Consider the following 11,655-nt stretch of genomic DNA (forward strand, 5'->3'; position numbering starts at 1 on the left):
CTCTAAAGCCCAACCCTGACTGCTGAAAAATGCCTAGAAATGTCTCACTCTTTGTGTTAGGTAAAAAAATTAAAATACATGGGATACTTGTAGCCACTTTACAGTGTAGCAAAAATGCCTCGAAATGTCCCACACATTTTAGAAAGGAAAAATACAATACATGGGAGAAAAATTCTCCAGCAGCAGCCAAGCCTGGGAAGCCACTCTAAAGCCCAACCCTGAGTGCTGAAAAATGCCTAGAAATGTCTCACTCTTTGTGTTAGGTAAAAAAAATGTAAATACATGGGATACGTGTAGGCACTTTACAGTGTAGCAAAAATGCCTCGAAATGTCCCACACTTTTTACAAGGGAAAAATACAATACATTGGAGAAAAAATTCTCCAGCACCAGCCAAGCCCGGGAACCCACTCTGAAGGCCGACCCTGAGTGATGAAAAAATGCCAAGAAATGTCTCACTCTTTGTGTTAGGTAAAAACAAAACAAAAAAAATACATGGGACACTTGTAGGCACTTTACATCATAGCAAGAATGCCTAGAAATGTCCCAAATGTTTTGTTAGGAAAAAATACAATACATGGGAGAAAAAATTCTCCAGCAGCAGCCAAGCCTGGGAAGCCACTCTAAGGCCCCACCCTGAGTGGTGAAAAATGACTAGAAATGTCTCACTCTTTGTGTTCGGTAAAAACAAAACAAAAAATGCATGGGACACTTGTAGTTACTTTACATTGTAGCAAGAATGCCTAGAAATGTCCCAAATGTCTTGTTAGGGAAAAATACAATACATTGGAGAAAAAATTCCCCGGCACCAGCAAAGACCGGCAAGCAACTCTGAAGGACCACCCTGAGTGCTGAAAAATGCCTAGAAATGTCTCACTCTTTGTGTTAGGTTAAAAAAAATAAAAATACATGGGACTCTTGTAGGCACTTTACAGTGTAGCAAAAATGCCTAGAAATGTCCCAAATGTTTTGTTAGGGATTAACACAATACATGGTAGAAAAATCCTCCGACACCAGCCAAGCCCAGGGACCCACTCTAAAGCCCAACCCTGAGTGCTGAAAAATGCCTAGAAATGTCTCACTCTTTGTGTTAGGTAAAAAAATGGAAATACATGGGATACTTGTAGGCACTTTACAGTGTAGCAAAAATGCCTCGAAATGTCCCACACGTTTTACAAGGGAAAAATACAATACATTGGAGAAAAAATTCTCCAGCACCAGCCAAGCCCGGGAACCCACTCTGAAGGCCCACCCTGAGTGATAAAAAAATGCCTAGAAATGTCTCACTCTTTGTGTTAGGTAAAAACAAAACAAAAAATACATGGGACACTTGTAGGCACTTTACATTATAGTAAGAATACCTAGAAATGTCCTAAATGTTTTGTTAGGGAAAAATACAACACACGGTAGAAACAATTCTCCAGCACCAGCCAAGCCTGGGGACCCACTCTAAAGCCCCAACCTGAGTGCTGAAAAATGCCTAGAAATGTCTCACTCTTTGTGTTAGGTAAAAACAAAACAAAAAATGACATGGGACACTTGTAGTTACTTTACATTGTAGTAAGAATGCCTAGAAATGTCCCAAATGTCTTGTTAGGGAAAAATACAATACATTGGAGAAAAAATTCCCCGGCACCAGCAAAGCCCGGCAAGCCACTCTGAAGGACCACCCTGAGTGCTGAAACATGTCTAGAAATGTGTTACTCTTTGTGTTATGTAAAAAAAAATGACATGGGACACTTGTAGGCACTTTACAGTGTAGCAAAAATGCCTCGAAATGTCCCAAACGTTTTACAAGGGAAAAATACAATACATTGGAGAAAAAATTCTCCAGCACCAGCCAAGCCCGGGAACCCACTCTGAAGGCCCACCCTGAGTGATAAAAAAATGCCTAGAAATGTCTCACTCTTTGTGTTAGGTAAAAACAAAACAAAAAATACATGGGACACTTGTAGGCACTTTACATTATAGTAAGAATACCTAGAAATGTCCTAAATGTTTTGTTAGGGAAAAATACAACACACGGTAGAAACAATTCTCCAGCACCAGCCAAGCCCGGGGACCCACTCTAAAGCCCCAACCTGAGTGCTGAAAAATGCCTAGAAATGTCTCACTCTTTGTGTTAGGTAAAAACAAAACAAAAAATGCATGGGACACTTGTAGTTACTTTACATTGTAGTAAGAATGCCTAGAAATGTCCCAAATGTCTTGTTAGGGAAAAATACAATACATTGGAGAAAAAATTCCCCGGCACCAGCAAAGCCCGGCAAGCCACTCTGAAGGACCACCCTGAGTGCTGAAACATGTCTAGAAATGTGTTACTCTTTGTGTTATGTAAAAAAAAATGACATGGGACACTTGTAGGCACTTTACAGTGTAGCAAAAATGCCTCGAAATGTCCCACACGTTTTACAAGGGAAAAATACAATACATTGGAGAAAAAATTCTCCAGCACCAGCCAAGCCCGGGAACCCACTCTGAAGGCCCACCCTGAGTGATAAAAAAATGCCTAGAAATGTCTCACTCTTTGTGTTAGGTAAAAACAAAACAAAAAATACATGGGACACTTGTAGGCACTTTACATTATAGTAAGAATACCTAGAAATGTCCTAAATGTTTTGTTAGGGAAAAATACAACACACGGTAGAAACAATTCTCCAGCACCAGCCAAGCCCGGGGACCCACTCTAAAGCCCCAACCTGAGTGCTGAAAAATGCCTAGAAATGTCTCACTCTTTGTGTTAGGTAAAAACAAAACAAAAAATGCATGGGACACTTGTAGTTACTTTACATTGTAGTAAGAATGCCTAGAAATGTCCCAAATGTCTTGTTAGGGAAAAATACAATACATTGGAGAAAAAATTCCCCGGCACCAGCAAAGCCCGGCAAGCCACTCTGAAGGACCACCCTGAGTGCTGAAACATGTCTAGAAATGTGTTACTCTTTGTGTTATGTAAAAAAAAATGACATGGGACACTTGTAGGCACTTTACATTATAGCAAGAATGCCTAGAAATGTCCCAAATGTTTTGTTAGGGATAAACACAATACATGGTAGAAAAAATTCTCCAGCACCAGCCAAGCCCGGGGACCCACTCTAAAGCCCAACCCTGAGTGCTGAAAAATGCCTAGAAATGTCTCACTCTTTGTGTTAGGTTAAAAAAACATAAAATACATGGGACACTTGTAGGCACTTTACAGTGTAGCAAGAATGCCTAGAAATGTCCCAAATGTTTTGTTAGGGATAAACAAAACACATGGTACAAAAAAATCTCCAGCACCAGCCAAGCCTGGGAACCCACTCTAAAGCCCCACCCTGAGTGCTGAAAAATGCCTAGAAATGTCTCACTGTTTGTGTTATGTAAAACAATTACATCGGACACTTGTAGGCACTTTACATTATAGCAAGAATGCCTAGAAATGTCCCAAATGTTTTGTTAGGGATAAATACCATTCATGGTAGAAAAAAATCTCCAGCACCAGCCAAGCCCGGGGACCCACTCTAAAGCCCAACCCTGAGTGCTGAAAAATGCCTAGAAATGTCTCACTCTTTGTGTTGGGTAAAAAAAATGTAAATACATGGGATACTTGTAGGCACTTTACAGTGTAGCAAAAATGCCTCGAAATGTCCCACACGTTTTACAAGGGAAAAATACAATACATTGGAGAAAAAATTCCCCAGCACCAGCCAAGCCCGGGAACCCACTCTGAAGGCCCACCCTGAGTGATGAAAAAATGCCAAAAAAATGTCTCACTCTTTTTGTTAGGTAAAAACAAAACAAAAAATAAGTGGGACACTTGTAGTCACTTTACATTACAGCAAAAATGCCTAGAATTGTCCCACACATTTTGTTAGGGAAAAAATAAACACATGGGAGAAAAAAATTCTCCAGCACCAGCCAAGCATGGGGAGCCACTCTAAAACCCAACCCTGAGTGCTGGAAAGTGCCTAGAAATGTGTTACTCTTTGTGTTTTGTAAAAAAAATGACATGGGACACTTGTAGGCACTTTACATTATAGCAAGAATGCCTAGAAATGTCCCAAATGTTTTGTTAGGGATAAACACAATACATGGTAGAAAAAATTCTCCAGCACCAGCCAAGCCCAGGGACCCACTTTAAAGCCCAACCCTGAGTGCTGAAAAATGCCTAGAAATGTCTCACTCTTTGTGTTAGGTAAAAAAATACATGGGACACTTGTAGGCACTTTACATTGTAGCAAAAATTCCTCGAAATGTCCCACACATTTTACACGGGAAAAATACAATACATTGGAGAAAAATGTCTCCAGCACCAGCCAAGCCCGGGAACCTACTCTGAAGGCCCACCCTGAGTGATGAAAAATGCCTAGAAATGTCTCACTCTTTGTGTTAGGTAAAAACAAAACAAAAAATGCATGGGACACTTGCAGGAACTTTATATTATAGCAAGAATGCCTCAAAATGTCCCACACGTTTTGGTAGGGAAAAATACAATACATTGGAGAAAGAATTCCCCAGCACAAGCTAAGCCCGGGAACCCACGCTGAAGGCCCACCCTGATTGATGAAAAATGCCTAGAAATGTCTCACTCTTTGTGAGACGTTATGTAAAAAAAAAAAACGGAACACTTGTAGGCCCTTTACATTATAGCAAAAAATGCCTAGAAATGTCCGAAATGTTTTGTTACGGATGAAAACAATACATGGTAGAAAAAATTCTCAGGCATCAGCCAAGCCCTGGGACCCACTCTAAAGCCCCAACCTGAGTGCTGAAAAATGTCTAGAAAAGTCTCACTCTTTGTGTTAGGTAAACAAATACCTGGGACACTTGTAGGCACTTTACAGTGTAACAAAAATGCCTCGAAATGTCCCACACTAGGGGTTACGGAAGTGCAATAGTTGGGTCTCTCTCTGAGTATTCAAAAGGAAACATTCCTATGATCCTCTTTTAAGGAAACACTCCTATGCTTATCTCCAAAGGATCCTTGGTTCCCGTTCTTACCCATATTTCCTATGGTTATCTCCAAAGGAATCAAAGGAAACGTATGTATATCAGTTGCCTGTGTTTAGATCTCTTTCTTAGTCATATTTCACTGAACCGGGCCTCCATGGAGAGACCAAGCACCAGCACCGGCCGTGCCCGGAGACCCAAACTTAAGCCCCCGTCCTGAGTGTTATCACCCATGGGCCTGGGTTAAAGAGCCTCGCGCTCTTGGTTCTCCATTCCACACTTAGTCAGATTTCGCTGACCCGGGCCTCCAAGGAGAGTCCAAGCACCAGCACCGGCCGTGCCCGGAGACCCAAACTTAAGCCCCCGTCCTGAGTGTTATCACCAATTGGCCTGGGTTAAAGAGCCTCGCGCTCTTGGTTCTCCATTCCATACTTAGTCACTTTTCGCTGACCCGGGCCTCCATGGAGAGACCCAGCACCAGCACCGGCCGTGCCCGAGGACCCACACTTAGGCCCCCGTCCTGAGTGCTGAAAATGCCTAGAAATGTTCCACTCTTTGTGTCAGGGAAAAATACAATACATGGGACATTTGTAGGCGCTTTACATTATAACAAAAATGCCTAGAAATGTCCCAAGCAATCGGAATGAGCCGGACGCTTCTAGGCGCTTATCATTGAGGCAAAATGCCTGGAAAAGTCCCACACCTTTGGTGTTAGGGTAATACAATACACGTGACACTTGTAGGCACTTTACATTACAGCAAAATGCCTAGAAATGTCCCACACTAGGGGTTACGGAAGTGCAATATTTGGGTCTCTCTCTGAGTAATTCAAAAGGAAACATTCCTATGATCCTCTTTAAAGGATCAGTCCTATGCTTATCTCCAAAGGATCCTTGGTTCCCGTTCTTACTCATATTTCCTATGGTTATCTCCAAAGGAATCAAAGGAAACATATGTATATCAGTTTCCTGTGTTTAGATATCTTTCTTAGTCACATTTCACTGAACCGGGCCTCCACGGAGAGACCAAGCACCAGCACCGGCCGTGCCCTGGGACCCATACTTAAGTCCCCCTCCTGAGTGTTATCACTCATGGGCCTGGGTTAAAGAGCCTCGTGCTCTTGGTTCTCCATTCCACACTTAGTCAGATTTCGCTGATCCGGGCCTCCAAGGAGAGACCAAGCACCATGCCCGGAGACCAACACTTAACCCTTGTGTTGTCCCTGCTTCCCCATGCTGTTGGCTGTCAGCGTTTGGGTAGCGATTTGACTAACGCTTGTTTGCGATACCCTGCTTCATACACACAGACGCATGCGCACACGCACAGCCCACCACACATCAGCTCGCGCACGAAGGGCAATAGAAAAGCGAACAGCCCTTGCAGATGTATTTGTCACACCCGCTCCAAGTTGCGTGCCGTTGTGACGTGGGACCCCTGGGATGCCCGCGTTGGCGAGTCTCATCGACCTGGGTCTCTGAGACCCGAAGGCTCGCGCTGAGGGGCTTGCGCGGCCGCTCGCGTTGAGGACCGTCTCTCCCATCGGCGTCCCCGTGACCCTGAGATTCGCGGAGCCGGGCCTGTCCGGTTTCCCGCGTCGTGTCCTCGAGCCTGTTCTTGCTCCGTGATGAGAAGGAGAAGAAGAAGAAGAAGAAGAAGAAGAAGAAGAAGAAGAAGAAGAAGAAGAAGAAGAAGAAGAAGAAGGAGAAGAAAATAAAAACATTTTTATTATTTCTCTTATAGCTGAACGACTCGCGAGACTGGACCGACCCGGCTGCCAGTGTCGTGCACTCGAGACTGTTCTTGCTCGGTGATGAGAAGGAGAAGAAGGAGAAGGAGAAGGAGAAGGAGAAGGTAAAGGAGAAGAAAAAGAAGACTCGTGCGCAGTAATAATAATAAAAAAGAAACAAATTTTTATTATTTCTCTTGTAGCTGCAAGACACACGCAAAGACGTAGGGCCGGTGTGACGTGAGGCCCGGTCGCTTGTCGGTCGGGGTCCCCGTGCGTGACCCTTACACTCGCGACGTTGGACCGACCCGGCTCCCTCCGTTGCGTAATGGAACCTGTCCCTGCTTTCAAACGCACGCGCACACGTGCACACGCACAGCCCACCACACATCAGCACGCGCAAGAAGGGCAATAGAAAAGGGAACAGCCCTTGCAGATGTATTTGTCACACCCGCGGCACTTTGTGTGAGTTTTACAGTCCTTGTTCCTGGGGCATATCTGACACCTCTTCCTCTTGCTCGCGGCGAGCGGGGCCCCGGCGGCCGCGACGGCCAGGGCTAGACTGGAGGCCGGACCCTGGCGTTGTTGCTGTTGCTGTTGCTGTCGTTGTTGCTGTCTTTGTTCTTGGGGGGGGACGACGACGACGACAAACATGAATATCGACAATATCTTCAGAGAAGAAGAAGAAGAAGAAGAAGAAGAAGAAGAAGAAGAAGAAGAAGAAGAAGAAGAAAAAGAAGAAGAAGAAGAAAGCTCAGAGTCGCCAGGTGCATACAGGCGGACAACCGACGAGGCCACGTAACATAACGCAGTGACTAAAAATACACAACCAAAAATGAATTGTAAAGAACAGAATGACAAAAAGAATAACCTCTGAAACGAACCAGTTGCTCGTCCACGGTCACTTCGGGCCCCGGGTTGTAGAGGAGCGGCAGCCTCGCCGCCCAAGCATCCCAGACCTCTCGCACGGCCGCCAATTTGTCGGAGGCGCGTCTCGCGGTCGTCGAATCTCAGCAGTCTGGAGTACTTGTGAAAGACCTTCAGGGGCATCGTAGCGCGGACGATTGCGCGGCCGCTCTCGGCGTCCCACAAGCTGGCGGCTGCCTCGCCCCGGGACCTGTACACGCCCGCCAAGATCAGCAGCCCCACGTAGGCGCGCAGGTCGGTCGCGTCCATCCCTTTCCAGTCGTCGCCGTATTTCCGACGACCCTCCAGATTAGTCATCTCCAGGACGATGTTCTCTACCGTTGGCGTGACGAACAGGCCGAACGTCGAGACCGCGTCGCTGACGCCGGACGTCGCGTGCGTCGTGGTACCCGGGTAAGGGACCCCGACGGGCAGAGCGGAGGACGTAGATGAGGAGGCGGAGCGGCCCTCTCGGTGGTACGCCGTCGAGGACCATGATATTTCTCAGTTTTTGGACAAGAAGGTCTCTCTTTCCACGTGTCCTCCTTCTTCTCCTGCTCCTTCTCCTTCTTCTCCTTCTTCTCCTTCTACTCCTTCTTCTTCTTCTTCTTCTTCTTCTTCTTCTTCTTCTTCTGCCGAGGATGTGCACGATGAGGACTCTGCCGCAGCGGGGTCACGCACCGGGTCGTAGTCGTCGTCGACGCAGTCGTCGGTGTCTTCTTCGTCTTCTTCTTCGTCTTCTTCTTCGTCTTCCTCGTCTTCTTCGTCTTGGTCCTCTGCCTGTTCAGAGGATTGTTGCCAGGAGAACAGCTGTTGGAGAACCTGGTCTCTGGTGAAACGCTCTTGACGTGACATCTCGTGACCTCGTCAGGGACAACGGCACGGTGTTGTACCGACTTGTACCACGGATGCATTGTTAGTAACGCCCTTCTCTCCGAGCGGCGAAGACGTAGGGCCTGTAGCACGTCGGCCGGGGTCCCGGTGACCCGAGGGCACGCGCCGCGAGCATCCCCGGCTGCCAGCGGCGCGTACTCGAGCCTGTTGTTGCTCGGTGATGCGAACGACAAGAAGAAGAGGAAGAAGAAGAAGAAAAAGACTCTTGCTCAGTGATGTTGGGACATGGTTTTTGTGCAAACCACAGGCCTCCCTTCAGTCAAACTTGAAACAAGGGAGCCGCATGTTCTGGAGTGAACTCAGTCTCCCAGAGTGCCAGATGTTCCCTTTGTCTTAAGACAGTCAAGGAACTCAGTCTCCCAGAGGATGTAACAGGATGCTGCATGTCCTGGGATCTGGGCAATATCACAAAAAGGTGTCAAGAACCTGGGGGGTCACTCCTATTGGTCACTCTGGTCCAAGACCTGTGAGGTCACCGGGGCCAATATAAGGAGAGGTCTCCCCTCTCTTTCTTTCTCTTCTTCCATCCCGCCGAGGGCGGAAGGCTGCTCTCTCTTCTCTCATCCCTCCAAGGACGGAAGGCTGCTACATACTCTCTCTCCTACATCGCCAAGGGGGGGGCCTGGCTGATCCAGCTTCCTTCTCTATCCAATCCACAACCGGAGGTCAGAGGTGCAGCTCCCAGCTCACCCCTCTCAAGGAAATCTCCTCGCCCTTCAAGCTCTACAAAACTCCTCGTAGCGACGCGATGTCCTGCAGGAAAACTTCAACCAGCATCTGAGCACACGGCTCGACAGAATTGCGAATGCAGAACTCTACGACCACCAACCCAGGAGACGTCACAGAACTGCAACTGGACAGCAACTTCTTTTCCCCTTTCCCTCGGACTGGTAACATAATCTGGGCTTAATAATTATACTACGCTAAGCAAGACTGTTTATTTGATCGGTGTGTGTTTATAAGTTTGATATATGCTGTGATGTTGTAGGTATGAGTTAAATGAAGGTTAATGGCAGTTAGGCTCGCCACAGGCTTTGTCCCTGACTATCATTATCTGATTAACATACACACAGACACGCATAACATCTCACCAAGTTAAACCTTCCCCCTCAGCCGTAAAGCAACGGCCATAAAGCAACCTCAGAAGAAGGGGGGGGGGGGGGCTCTTATCTTAGGGACCATTTTTAAAGCATGCTAATTTACATTCACACACACACACACACCTCCTTGTTAGTTAGTTTGATTGTTTAGTAATTTGTGTTTTTATACTTTATTATGTTCATAATAAAAGTTCTTCTTTCACAAATGTTCTGTCATTAATATTGCATAAGTGAATCTTGCCAACTGTTACACTGTTAAGAACTCCATAAACCTTCATTGTTCATTATATAATATTTAATGGTTAAATATTGAGATTTCTAATTGAACTAGATCTAAATGAGACTGATCTTAATCAATAAATTGGCTATCTTTTCCCTTCTATGAAGGGTGGTGCCCCGCGAGAACTTTAACAAATTAAAGTTATGATTTAATATTAATATTTTAAATATTAATGTTTTACATTTTATTTTGATAACCAAATTTATTGAGTGCCTAAAGGCACACCATTCTATGCTAACACTTTTTAAGCACTATTGCACAACAGTGATAATAACAATAAAGGAAGAAGGAAATTCATTTGTATTCTTTTTTATAGCTGCACAGGACCCACCCGAAGATGTGGGGCCTGTAGCACGTCGGCCGGGGTCCCGGTGACCCGAGGGCACGCGCCGCGAGCATCCCCGGCTGCCAGCGGCGCGTACTCGAGCCTGTTGTTGCTCGGTGATGCGAACGACAAGAAGAAGAAGAAGAAGACTTTTTGACTTTTAAATAACTTTATTTAAGAGACATTATCAAAATAGCTCTTAATTACTCAAAAATTACTTTTTTTTTTTTTTTTTTTTTTTTTTTTGGGAAAAGACAAGGGATGAAAACATTATATACACGCACACATCATAAACCAACCCTAAAAAGTTAAAACCAGAGACTGGTTCTCCCCCAGTGAGCATAGGACCTGTCCCACCCCCCACACAGCCCTGAAACCCTCCAAATTGCTAGTAAGTGTAAAATACGCATGTTCAATGCTCAGCCGAGCTGCCACAAACCCCCTCAAACAGCGCAGTGGATCTGTCCATCCTCCCCAGCCATTTTGTTTTTTCTACCAATCCAGGTTGCCATCTTTGCATTAGAAAAAAGAAAATTCATTAAAACCATAGTATGTTTTTTTCTTGCTGTGTACTTGGGTCCAAACACAAAAAGTGGCAACGAGAAAACCTCTCCTAACCCCCCCACCCACTCCTGCAGCTGTTTAAACATTTCAGCTAACCTGGGACAGGACACCACTAAGTGCTCCAGGGTCTCAGGCAGTGAACAGAATGGACACCCCCCCTCAGTGCTTGGGTCCAGGTGAGCTCTGTATCTGTTTGTAGCTAGAGCTCCATGTATAATTCTCCACTGGATGTCTGCCATCTGTCTCTCCACCGGAGGTTTATACAGGACCCGCCAGCTGCCACTAGGGGAATAGTCTGAGCCAAAAACCTCAATCCATTTCGACTCCCTGACTCCTTCCAGAGAGCGACAGTTCAGGACCTTCACGCAGCTATGGTAGAGCTGTTTCCCTCCAGAGTTGTTGAAGGTGCCCAGTGCTGGAGTCCTGAGGGCTAGCAGTTGGCCGCTCTCTTCTGTCCACTCCCCCACTGCAGGACTCACCTTCAGGATAGGGAACACGTATTCCTGTGTTTTGGTCCACTGGTCCGCCTGACTTTTATTCTGGGCGAAGGTCCGCAGAGCCTGGGGCAGTGCCTGCCACACCTCATCCACGAGGCTCCGCAGCATTCTGGTGGATCGAATTCCCGTCACCTCTGCCAGCCTCTCAAGTGACGTCCAGGTCAGGTGGCCCAGCTTCACTATTCCTGCCTCCCTGAACTTGTTTTTTACCGTTGTTGAAGTGGGTGTGGATGTCAGGACTGAAGTGACCAGGAAACCATTATCAAACAGTGGCTCCTCAAATAGCCACATCCCAGGCGCGGGGTCAGGAGGTCTCGTGAAGTTGAGTGTCCTCCAGGCATCTATCACAGAGGTGTAAAACTGCGTGAGTCCAGTTAGTTTGTGCTGCGGAGAGTTCAACAGGAACAGCTGTTTGTCATAACCAAGGCCCCCGGCT

Source organism: Pleuronectes platessa, chromosome 2, assembly GCF_947347685.1.
Source record: "Pleuronectes platessa chromosome 2, fPlePla1.1, whole genome shotgun sequence".
NCBI lineage: Eukaryota > Metazoa > Chordata > Actinopteri > Pleuronectiformes > Pleuronectidae > Pleuronectes > Pleuronectes platessa.